The following is a 12737-nucleotide window of genomic DNA, read 5'->3' as shown; positions in this document are numbered from 1 at the left end:
TTATATGTCATGGTAACTATTCCGTTTGTCAAAACTGGGATACGACAATTATTTTGAAAAACCCTTCACGAAAAGGGCTATCACGTCCGGAGTTCTATGGATTTCAGGGGAAATGAGGTGGGAAACGGCCTCAGCATGGCATAGTTTCCCGAAACGAGGTCATATTTGGCACGTGTGTGGGCCCTAGGATGGGAAGCAAGACCCCGGGTGCGGATTTCTAATCCGACCCACGAGCGACCGTCGTTTCATTTTTAGCGTGCCAAAACGGTTTTTATTTGTGAAGCAGCTACATGGGGCGCATTTTAGTATGACGTGAAACTTCCGTGCGATGATAGTAGACTGATGTCTACGTTCCCCCTCCTTTCCTGTAGACAGTGTTGGGCCTCCAAGAGCAGAGGTTTGTAGAACAGCAGCAAGTTTTCCCTTAAGTGGATCACCCAAGGTTTATCGAACTCAGGGAGGAAGAGGTCAAAGATATCCCTCTCATGCAACCCTGCAACCACAAAGCAAGAAGTCTCGTGTGTCCCCAACACACCTAATAGGTGCACTAGTTCAGCGAAGAGATAGTGAAATACAGGTGGTATGAATATATAGTAGCAGTAGCAACGGCGCCAGTAAATAGCTTGCTGGCGTGTAGTTGATGGTGGTAGTATTGCGGCGATAATGCGCGGTGAAACGATAAACAAGCAGTAGTAACGCAGCAGTATTTAGGAACAAGGCCTAGGGATTAGACTTTCACTAGTGGACACTCTCAACATTGATCACATAACAGAATAGATAAATGCATACTCTACACTTTTGTTGGATGATGAACACATTGCGTAGGATTACACGAACCCTCAATGCCGGAGTTAACAAGCTCCACAATAATGTTCATGTTTTAGTAACCTTATAGTGTAAGATAGATCAATACAACTAAACCAAGTACTAACATAGCATGCACACTGTCACCTTCATGCATATGTAGGAGGAATAGATCACATCAATATTATCATAGCAATAGTTAACTTCGCAATCTACAAGAGATCATGATCATAGCATAAACCAAGTACTAACACGGTGCACACACTGTCACCTTTACACACGTGCATGAGGAATAAAACTACTTTAATAACTTTGCTAGAGTAGCACATAGATAGTAGTGATACAAAACTCATATGAATCTCAATCATGTAAAGCAGCTCATGAGATCATTGTATTGAGGTACATAGGAGAGAGATGAACCACATAGCTACCGGTACAGCCCCGAGCCTCGATGGAGAACTACTCCCTCCTCATGGGATCAGCAGCGGTGATGAAGATGGCGGTGAAGATGGCAGCGGTGTCGATGGAGAAGCCTTCCGGGGGCACTTCCCCATTCCGGCGGCGTGCCGGAACAGAGACTCCTGTCCCCCAGATCTTGGCTTCGTGATGGCGGCGGCTCTGGAAGGTTTCTGTGGGTTTCGTCGAACGCATCAGGGTTTTCGCGACGAAGGCTTTAAATAGGCGGAAGGGCAGCCTCGGAAGGTCGAAGGGGCGCCGACACTATAGGGCGGCGCGGCCAGGGCCTGGGCCGCGCCGGCCTATGGTCTGGGCCCCCTGTGGGTCCACTCTGGCGACTCTCGGGTGTTCTGGATGCTTCTGGGCAAAATAGGAACCTGGGCGTTGATTTCGTCCAATTCCGAGAATATTTCGTTACTAGGATTTCTGAAACCAAAAACAGCAGAAAACAGGAACTGGCACTTCGGCATCTTGTTAATAGGTTAGTTTTAGAAAATGCACGAATATGACATAAAGTGTGCATATAACATGTAAATAACATCAATAATGTGGCATGGAACATAAGAAATTATCGATACGTCGGAGACGTATCAGCATCCCCAAGCTTAGTTCTGCTCGTCCCGAGCAGGTAAAACGATAACACAGATAATTTCTGGAGTGACATGCCATCATAACCTTGATCAAACTATTTGTAAAGCATATGTAATGAATGCAATGATCAAAACAATGGTAATGACATGAGTAAACAACTGAATCATAAAGCAAAGACTTTTCATGAATAGCACTTCAAGACAAGCATCAATAAGTCTTGCATAAGAGTTAACTCATAAAGCAATAATTCAAAGTAAAGGCATTGAAGCAACACAAGGGAAGATTAAGTTTCAGCGGTTGCTTTCAACTTATAACATGTATATCTCATGGATATTGTCAACATAGAGTAATATAATAAGTGCAATAAGCAAGTATGTAGGAATCAATGCACAGTTCACACAAGTGTTTGCTTCTTGAGGTGGAGAGAAATAGGTGAACTGACTCAACATTGAAAGTAAAAGAATGGTCCTCCAAGAGGAAAAGCATCGATTGCTATATTTGTGCTAGAGCTTTTATTTTGAAAACATAAAGAGAGCATAAAAATAAAGTTTTGAGAGGTGTATGTTGTTGTCAACGAATGGTAGCGGGTACTCTAACCCCCTTGCCAGGCAAACCTTCAAAGAGCGGCTCCCATTTTATTTTATTTTTGGATGGCACTCCTTCCAACCTTTCTTTCACAAACCATGGCTAACCGAATCCTCGGGTGCCTGCCAACAATCTCATACCATGAAGGAGTGCCTTTTTATTTTAGTTTTATTATGATGACACTCCTCCCCACCTTTGCTTTCTCAAGCCATGGCTAACCGAATCCTTCGGGTGCCGTCCAACAATCACATACCATGGAGGAGTGTCTATTTAGATTAATTAATTTGGGACTGGGAATCCCATTGCCAGCTCTTTTTGCAAAATTATTGGATAAGCGGATGAAGCCACTAGTCCATTGGTGAAAGTTGCCCAACAAGATTGAAACATAATCACCACATACTTTCTCATGAGCTATAAAACATTGACACAAATCAGAGGTGATAAATTTTGAATTGTTTAAAGGTAGCACTCAAGCAATTTACTTTGGAATGGCGGAAAATACCATGTAGTAGGTAGGTATGGTGGACACAAATGGCATAGTGGTTGGCTCAAGTATTTTGGATGCATGAGAAGTATTCCCTCTCGATACAAGGTTTAGGCTAGCAAGGTTATTTGAAACAAACACAAGGATGAACCGGTGCAGCAAAACTCACATAAAAGACATATTGTAAACATTATAAGAATCTACATCGTCTTCCTTGTTGTTCAAACTCAATACTAGAAATTATCTAGACCTTAGAGAAACCAAATATGCAAACCAAATTTTAGCATGCTCTATGTATTTCTTCATTAATGGGTGCAAAGCATATGATGCAAGAGCTTAAACATGAGCACAACAATTGCCAAGTATCACATTACCCAAGACATTTATAGCAATTACTACATGTATCATTTTCCAATTCCAACCATATAACAATTTAACGAAGAAGAAACTTCGCCATGAATATTATGAGCTAAGAACACATGTGTTCATACGAACCAGCGGAGCGTGTCTCTCTCCCACACAAGCATGATGTAATCCAATTTATTCAAACACAAACAAAAACAAAAACAAACCGACGCTCCAAGCAAAGCACATAAGATCTGATGGAATAAAAATATAGTTTCAGGGGAGGAACCTGATAATGTTGTCGATGAAGAAGGGGATGCCTTGGGCATCCCCAAGCTTAGATGCTTGAGTCTTCTTGATATATGCAGGGGTGAACCACCGGGGCATCCCCAAGCTTAGAGCTTTCACTCTTCTTGATCGTAGTATATCATCCTCCTCTCTTGATCCTTGAAAACTTCCTCCACACCAAACTCGAAACAAACTCATTAGAGGGTTAGTGCATAATCAAAAAATCACATGTTCAGAGGTGACACAATCATTCTTAACACTTCTGGACATTGCCTAAAGCTACTGGAAGGTAATGGAACAAAGAAATCCACCCAACACAGCGAAAGAAGCAATGCGAAATAAAAGGCAGAATCTGTCAAAACAGAACAGTCCGTAAAGATGAATTTTAAAAGGGCACCAGACTTGCTCAGATGAAAATTCCCAAATTGAATGAAAGTTGCGTACATATCTGAGGATCACTCACGTAAATTGGCATAATTTTCTGAGTTACCTACAGAGAATTAGGCCCAGATTCGTGACAGCAAGAAAACAGTTTCTGTGCAGTAATCCAAATCTAGTATTTACTTTTCTATCAAAGACTTTACTTGGCACAACAAAACACAAAACTAAGATAAGGAGAGGTTGCTACAGTAGTAAACAACTTCCAAGACACAAATATAAAACAAAGTACTGTAGCAAAATAACACCTGGGTTATCTCCCAAGAAGTTCTTTTCTTTATAGCCATTAAGATGGGCTCAGCAGTTTTAATGATGCACTCGCAAGAAATAGTATTTGAAGCAAAAGAGAGCATCAAGAAGCAAATACAAAACATATTTAAGTCTAACATGCTTCCTATGCATAGGAATCTTGTAAATAAACAAGTTCATGAAAAGCAAAGTAACAAGCATAGGAAGATAAAACAAGTATAGCTTCAAAAATTTCAGCACATAGAGAGGTGTTTTAGTAACATGAAAATTTCTACAACCATATTTTCCTCTCTCATAATAACTTTCAGTAGTGTCATGAGCAAACTCAACAATATAACTATCACATAAAGCATTCTTATCATGAGTCTCATGCATAAAATTATTACTCTCCACATAAGCATAATCAATTTTATTAGATGTAGTGGGAGCAATTTCAACAAAGTAGCTATCATTATTATTCTCATCAAGTGTTGGAAGCATTGTATAATCACAACAAAATTTACTCTCCATAGTAGGTGGCACCAAAAGACCACTATCATTATAATCATCATAAATAGGAGGCAAAGTATCATCAAAGAAAATTTTCTCCTCAATGCTTGGGGGACTAAAAATATCATGCTCATCAAAGCCAGCTTCCCCAAGCTTAGAATTTTCCATATCATTAGCAACAACGGTGTTCAAAGTATTCATACTAATATGTTTCATGGGTTTTTTAATTTTCGGATCAAACCATTCATGTCTTGACTCAGGAAATATAATAAAAAGCTCACAGATGTTGTCCATTATGCCTTACTAGTGTAAACAAGAAACAAAAAGTTGCAATTGCAGGATCTAAAGGAAATAGCTTCGAGTACTTACAACGCCGGAAAATAGCTTAGTAGCCGAGATACGGAGTGTGAGTACCTTTTACCTTTCCTCCCCGGCAACGGCGCCAGAAAATAGCTTGATGTCTACGTTCCCCCTCCTTTCCTGTAGACAGTGTTGGGCCTCCAAGAGCAGAGGTTTGTAGAACAGCAGCAAGTTTTCCCTTAAGTGGATCACCCAAGGTTTATCGAACTCAGGGAGGAAGAGGTCAAAGATATCCCTCTCATGCAACCCTGCAACCACAAAGCAAGAAGTCTCTTGTGTCCCCAACACACCTAATAGGTGCACTAGTTCAGTGAAGAGATAGTGAAATACATGTGGTATGAATATATAGTAGCAGTAGCAACGGCGCCAGTAAATAGCTTGCTGGCGTGTAGTTGATGGTGGTAGTATTGCGACGATAATGTAACGCAGTGATGAAACAAGAAACAAGCAGTAGTAACGCAGCAGTATTTAGGAACAAGGCCTAGGGATTAGACTTTCACTAGTGGACACTCTCAACATTGATCACATAACAGAATAGATAAATGCATACTCTACACTTTTGTTGGATGATGAACACATTGCGTAGGATTACACGAACCCTCAATGCCGGAGTTAACAAGCTCCACAATAATGTTCATGTTTTAGTAACCTTATAGTGTAAGATAGATCAATACAACTAAACCAAGTACTAACATAGCATGCACACTGTCACCTTCATGCATATGTAGGAGAAATAGATCACATCAATATTATCATAGCAATAGTTAACTTCGCAATCTACAAGAGATCATGATCATAGCATAAACCAAGTACTAACACGGTGCACACACTGTTACCTTTACACACGTGCATGAGGAATAAAACTACTTTAATAACTTTGCTAGAGTAGCACATAGATAGTAGTGATACAAAACTCATATGAATCTCAATCATGTAAAGCAGCTCATGAGATCATTGTATTGAGGTACATAGGAGAGAGATGAACCACATAGCTACCGGTACAGCCCCGAGCCTCGATGGAGAACTACTCCCTCCTCATGGGATCAGCAGCGGTGATGAAGATGGCGGTGAAGATGGCAGCGGTGTCGATGGAGAAGCCTTCCGGGGGCACTTCCCCGTTCCGGCGGCGTGCCGGAACAGAGACTCCTGTCCCCCAGATCTTGGCTTCGCGATGGCGGCGGCTCTGGAAGGTTTCTGTGGGTTTCGTCGAACGCATCAGGGTTTTCGCGACGAAGGCTTTAAATAGGCGGAAGGGCAGCCTCGGAAGGTCGAAGGGGCGCCGACACTATAGGGCGGCGCGGCCAGGGCTTGGGCCGCGCCGGCCTATGGTCTGGGCCCCCTGTGGGTCCACTCTGGCGACTCTCAGGTGTTCTGGATGCTTCTGGGCAAAATAGGAACCTGGGCGTTGATTTCGTCCAATTCCGAGAATATTTCGTTACTAGGATTTCTGAAACCAAAAACAGCAGAAAACAGGAACTGGCACTTCGGCATCTTGTTAATAGGTTAGTTTCAGAAAATGCACGAATATGACATAAAGTGTGCATATAACATGTAAATAACATCAATAATGTGGCATGGAACATAAGAAATTATCGATACGTCGGAGACGTATCATAGACCACCTACGCACCACCTATCACATGGCATGTACACGCGTTAGCTATTTGAGAACCCATGCGGCTTCCGGCGGGGTCCCGCCGAATCCGCTGGAAACTAACCGGATTTGAACTAGGCCTCAACTATCCGTCACTCCAGAAATTCCGGAAAAAGTGTTTTTAGTTCTACGACGCATCATTATATGTGCTAATTTTTGTCCGTTTAGTTTGTTCGCGAATGGGTACACCCGCACGCCCGGTACGACGATACCGCATGTCCCGGTGGCCCTGTTTTGGCCAGATGTCAATTTGAACGAAGTCAAAAAATCCCACGGAGCCGCGTGGCATCATTTTATATGTCATGGTAACTATTCCGTTTGTCAAAACTGGGATACGACAATTATTTTGAAAAAACCTTCACGAAAAGGGCTATCACGTCCGGAGTTCTATGGATTTCAGGGGAAATGAGGTGGGAAACGGCCTCAGCATGGCATAGTTTCCTGAAACGAGGTCATATTTGGCACGTGTGTGGGCCCTAGGATGGGAAGCAAGACCCCGGGTGCGGATTTCTAATCCGACCCACGGGCGACCATCGTTTCATTTTTAGCGTGCCAAAACGGCTTTTATTTGTGAAGCAGCTACATGCGGCGCATTTTAGTATGACGTGAAACCTTCGTGCGATGATAGTAGACCACCTACGCACCACCTATCACATGGCATGTACACGCGTTAGCTATTTGAGAACCCATGCGGCTTCCGGCGGTGTCCCGCCGAATCCGCTGGAAACTGACCGGATTTGAACTAGGGCTCAACTATCCGTCACTCCAGAAATTCCGGAAAAAGTGTTTTTAGTTCTACGACGCATCATTATATGTGCTAATTTTTGTCCGTTTAGTTTGTTCGCGAATGGGTGCACCCGCACGCCCGGTACGACGATACCGCATGTCCCGGTGGCCCTGTTTTGGCCAGATGGCAATTTGAACGAAGTCAAAAAATCCCACGGAGCCGCATGGCGTCATTTTATATGTCATGGTAACTATTCCGTTTGTCAAAACTGGGATACGACAATTATTTTGAAAAACCCTTCACGAAAAGGGCTATCACTCCGGAGTTCTATGGATTTAAGGGGAAATGAGGTGGGAAACGGCCTCAGCATGGCATAGTTTCCCGAAACGAGGTCATATTTGGTACGTGTGTGGGCCGGGTGACCATCGTTTCATTTTTAGCGTGCCAAAACGATTTTTATTTGTGAAGCAGCTACATGGGGCGCATTTTAGTATGACGTGAAACCTCCGTGCGATGATAGTAGACCACCTACGCACCACCTATCACATAGCATGTACACGCGTTAGCTATTTGAGAACCCATGCGGCTTCCGGCGGTGTCCCGCCGAATCCGCTGGAAACTGACCGGATTTGAACTAGGGCTCAACTATCCGTCGCTCCAGAAATTCCGGAAAAAATGTTTTTAGTTCTACGACGCATCATTATATGTGCTAATTTGAACTAGGGCTCAACTAACCAGGTCTGTAGTGGAAAAAAAAGGAAAAAAAATGTTGTGCCGACGGCTAGACTGGTCCTGTGTCGACGGCCAGAACTGTGCCGACGGTGACCGTCGGCACATCCAGCCTGTACCGACGACCAATTTAACGCCGACGGTCATTCTCGTCGCCGCGCTCCGGAGGCTACTGTGCCGACGGCCCCGACATTTGGCCGTCGGCACATCGCCTGGCCGTCGGCGTACGGCAATTCTCCCGTAGTGATGCTTGAGGAGGGAGACGGAAAAGGGAGAAGGCCAGAAGCTACCGCCGGAGTGGGCAGTCGATCTAGGGAGGAGGACGATGGGAACGACCAGGAGAGTCAGGGAACTGGAGGTAGTTGCGCCGCCGCTAGGTCGCTCGGGAGGAGGCTCGTGTTACTCGCTGATGGCGTGTATTTCACACGTTCGTTGGGCAACCCCAAGAGGAAGGTATGATGCGCACAACAGCAAGTTTTCCCTCAGAAAGAAACCAAGGTTTATCGAACCAGGAGGAGCCAAGAAGCACGTTGAAGGTTGATGGTGGCGGGATGTAGTGCGGCGCAACACCAGGGATTCCGGCGCCAACGTGGAACCTGCACAACACAACCAAAGTACTTTGCCCCAACGAAACAGTGAGGTTGTCAATCTCACCGGCTTGCTGTAACAAAGAGTTAACCGTATTGTGTGGAAGATGATTGTTTGCAGAAAACAGTAGAACAAGTATTGCAGTAGATTGTATTTCAGTAAAGAGAATTGGACCGGGGTCCACAGTTCACTAGAGGTGTCTCTCCCATAAGACAAACAGCATGTTGGGTGAACAAATTACAGTTGGGCAATTGACAAATAAAGAGAGCATGACCATGCACATACATATCATGATGAGTATAGTGAGATTTAATTGGGCATTACGACAAAGTACATAGACCGTCATCCAACTGCATCTATGCCTAAAAAGTCCACCTTCAGGTTATCATCCGAACCCCCTCCAGTATTAAGTTGCAAACAACAGACAATTGCATTAAGTATGGTGCGTAATGTAACTAGTGACTACATCCTTGAACATAGCACTAATGTTTTATCCCTAGTGACAACAGCACAACACAACCTTAGAACTTTCTGTCACTGTCCCAGGTGTCAATGCAGGCATGAACCCACTATCGAGCATAAGTACTCCCTCTTGGAGTTACAAGCATCTACTTGGCCAGAGCATCTACTAGTAACGGAGAGCATGCAAGATCATAAACAACACATAGCATAACTTTGATAATCAACATAACAAGTATTCTCTATTCATCGGATCCCAACAAACGCAACATATAGAATTACAGATAGATGATCTTGATCATGTTAGGCAGCTCACAAGATCTGACAATGATAGCACAATGGGGAGAAGACAACCATCTAGCTACTGCTATGGACCCATAGTCCAGGGGTAGACTACTCACACATCCGACCGGAGGCGACCATGGCGGCGTAGAGTCCTCCAGGAGATGATTCCCCTCTCGGCAGGGTGCGGAGGCGATCTCTGGATCCCCGAGATGGGATCGGCGGCGGCGGCGTCTGCGGAAGGTTTTCCGTATCGTGGTTCTCGGTGCGGGGGTTTCGTCACGGAGACTTTTTATAGGCGGAAGGGCAGGTCAAGAGGCGGCACGGGGCCCCACACTACAGGCCGGCGCGGCCAAGGGGGCGCGCCGCCCTATGGTGTGGCCTCCGTGGCCCCTCTTCGTCTCTCCTTCGGACTTGGAAGCTTCGTGAGAAAATAGGCCCCTGGGCTTTGATTTCGTCCAATTCCGAGAATATTTCCTTACTAGGATTTCTGAAACAAAAAACAGCGAGAAAACAGAATCGGCACTTCGGCATCTTGTTAATAGGTTAGTTCCAGAAAATGCACGAATATGACATAAAGTGTGCATAAAACATGTAGATAACATCAATAATGTGGCATGGAACATAAGAAATTATCGATACGTCGGAGACGTATCAGCATCCCCAAGCTTAGTTCTGCTCGTCCCGAGCAGGTAAAACGATAACACAGATAATTTCTGGAGTGACATGCCATCATAATCTTGATCATACTATTTGTAAAGCATATGTAGTGAATGCAGCGATCGAAACAATGTATATGACATGAGTAAACAAGTGAATCATATAGCAAAGACTTTTCATGAATAGCACTTCAAGATAAGCATCAATAAGTCTTGCATAAGAGTTAACTCATAAAGCAATAATTCAAAGTAGAGATATTGAAGCAACACAAAAGAAGATTAAGTTTCAGCGGTTGCTTTCAACTTGTAATATGTATATCTCATGGATATTGTCAACATAGAGTAATATAATAAGTGCAATAAGCAAGTATGTAGGAATCAATGCACAGTTCACACAAGTGTTTGCTTCTTGAGGTGGAGAGAAATAGGTGAACTGACTCAACATTGAAAGTAAAAGAATGGTCCTCCATAGAGGAAAAGCATCGATTGCTATATTTGTGCTAGAGCTTTGATTTTGAAAACATGAAACAATTTTGTCAACGGTAGTAATAAAGCATATGCATCATGTAAATTATATCTTATAAGTTGCAAGCCTCATGCATAGTGTACTAATAGTGCCCGCACCTTGTCCTAATTAGCTTGGACTACCGGGTCATCACAATGCATTGTTTTTACCAAGTGTCACAAAGGGGTACCTCTATGCCTTTGTACAAAGGTCTAAGGAGAAAGCTCGCATTGGATTTCTCGCTATTGATTATTCTTCAACTTAGACATCCATACCGGGACAACATAGACAACAGATAATGGACTCCTCTTTTATGCATAAGCATATACCAACAATTAATAATTTTCTCATTTGAGATTTGAGGATTGTTGTCCAAAAGCTGAAACTTCCACCATGGAGCATGGCTTTAGTTAGCGGCCCAATGTTCTTCTCTAACATATGCATGCTTAACCATATGGTGGTAGATCTCTCTTACTTCAGACAAGACGGACATGCATAGCAACTCACATGAAATTCAACAATGAAAAGTTGATGGCGTCCCCAGTAAACATGGTTATCGCACAACAAGCAACTTAATAAGAGATAAAGTGCATAATTACATATTCAATACCACAATAGTTTTTAAGCTATTTGTCCCATGAGCTATATATTGCAAAGGTGAATGATGGAATTTTAAAGGTAGCACTCAAGCAATTTACTTTGGAATGGCGGAAAATACCATGTAGTATAGGTAGGTATGGTGGACACAAATGGCATAGTGGTTGGCTCAAGTATTTTGGATGCATGAGAAGTATTCCCTCTCGATACAAGGTTTAGGCTAGCAAGGCTTATTTGAAACAAACACAAGGATGAACCGGTGCAGCAAAACTCACATAAAAGACATATTGAAAACATTATAAGACTCTACACCGTCTTCCTTGTTGTTCAAACTCAAAACTAGAAATTATCTAGACCTTAGAGAAACCAAATATGCAAACCAAATTTTAGCATGCTCTATGTATTTCTTCATTAATGGGTGCAAAGCATATGATGCAAGAGCTTAATCATGAGCACAACAATTGCCAAGTATCACATTACCCAAGACATTTATAGCAATTACTACATGTATCATTTTCCAATTCCAACCATATAACAATTTAACGAAGGAGAAACTTCGCCATGAATACTATGAGTAGAAACCAAGGACATACTTGTCCATATGCTACAGCGGAGCGTGTCTCTCTCCATAAAGTGAATGCTAGGATCCATTTTATTCAAACAAAACAAAAAACAAAAACAAACCGACGCTCCAAGAAAAAGCACATAAGATGTGATGGAATAAAAATATAGTTTCAGGGGAGGAACCTGATAATGTTGTCGATGAAGAAGGGGATGCCTTGGGCATCCCCAAGCTTAGACGCTTGAGTCTTCTTGATATATGCAGGGGTGAACCACCGGGTGCATCCCCAAGCTTAGAGCTTTCACTCTCCTTGATCATGTTGCATCATACTCCTCTCTTGATCCTTGAAAACTTCCTCCACACCAAACTCGAAACAACTCATTAGAGGGTTAGTGCACAATATAAATTGACATATTCAGAGGTGACACAATCATTCTTAACACTTCTGGACATTGCATAATGCTACTGGACATTAGTGGATCAAAGAAATTAATCCAACATAGCGAAAGAGGCAATGCGAAATAAAAGGCAGAATCTGTCAAAACAGAACAGTTCGTATTGACGAATTTTAAAATGGCACCAGACTTGCTCAAATGAAAATGCTCAAATTGAATGAAAGTTGCGTACATATCTGAGGATCATGCACGTAAATTGGCTTAATTTTCTGAGTTACCTACAGGGAGGTGGACCCAGATTCGTGACAGCAAAGAAATCTGGAACTGTGCAGTAATCCAAATCTAGTACTTACTTTTCTATCAACGGCTTAACTTGGCACAACAAAACACAAAACTAAGATAAGGAGAGGTTGCTACAGTAGTAAACAACTTCCAAGACACTAAATAAAAACAAAGTACTGTAGGTAAAACATGGGTTGTCTCCCATAAGC

This window comes from Lolium perenne, chromosome 3, assembly GCF_019359855.2.
Source record: "Lolium perenne isolate Kyuss_39 chromosome 3, Kyuss_2.0, whole genome shotgun sequence".
NCBI lineage: Eukaryota > Viridiplantae > Streptophyta > Magnoliopsida > Poales > Poaceae > Lolium > Lolium perenne.
The sequence above is the reverse complement of the archived record's forward strand: the minus strand, read 5'-3'. Positions refer to the sequence as shown.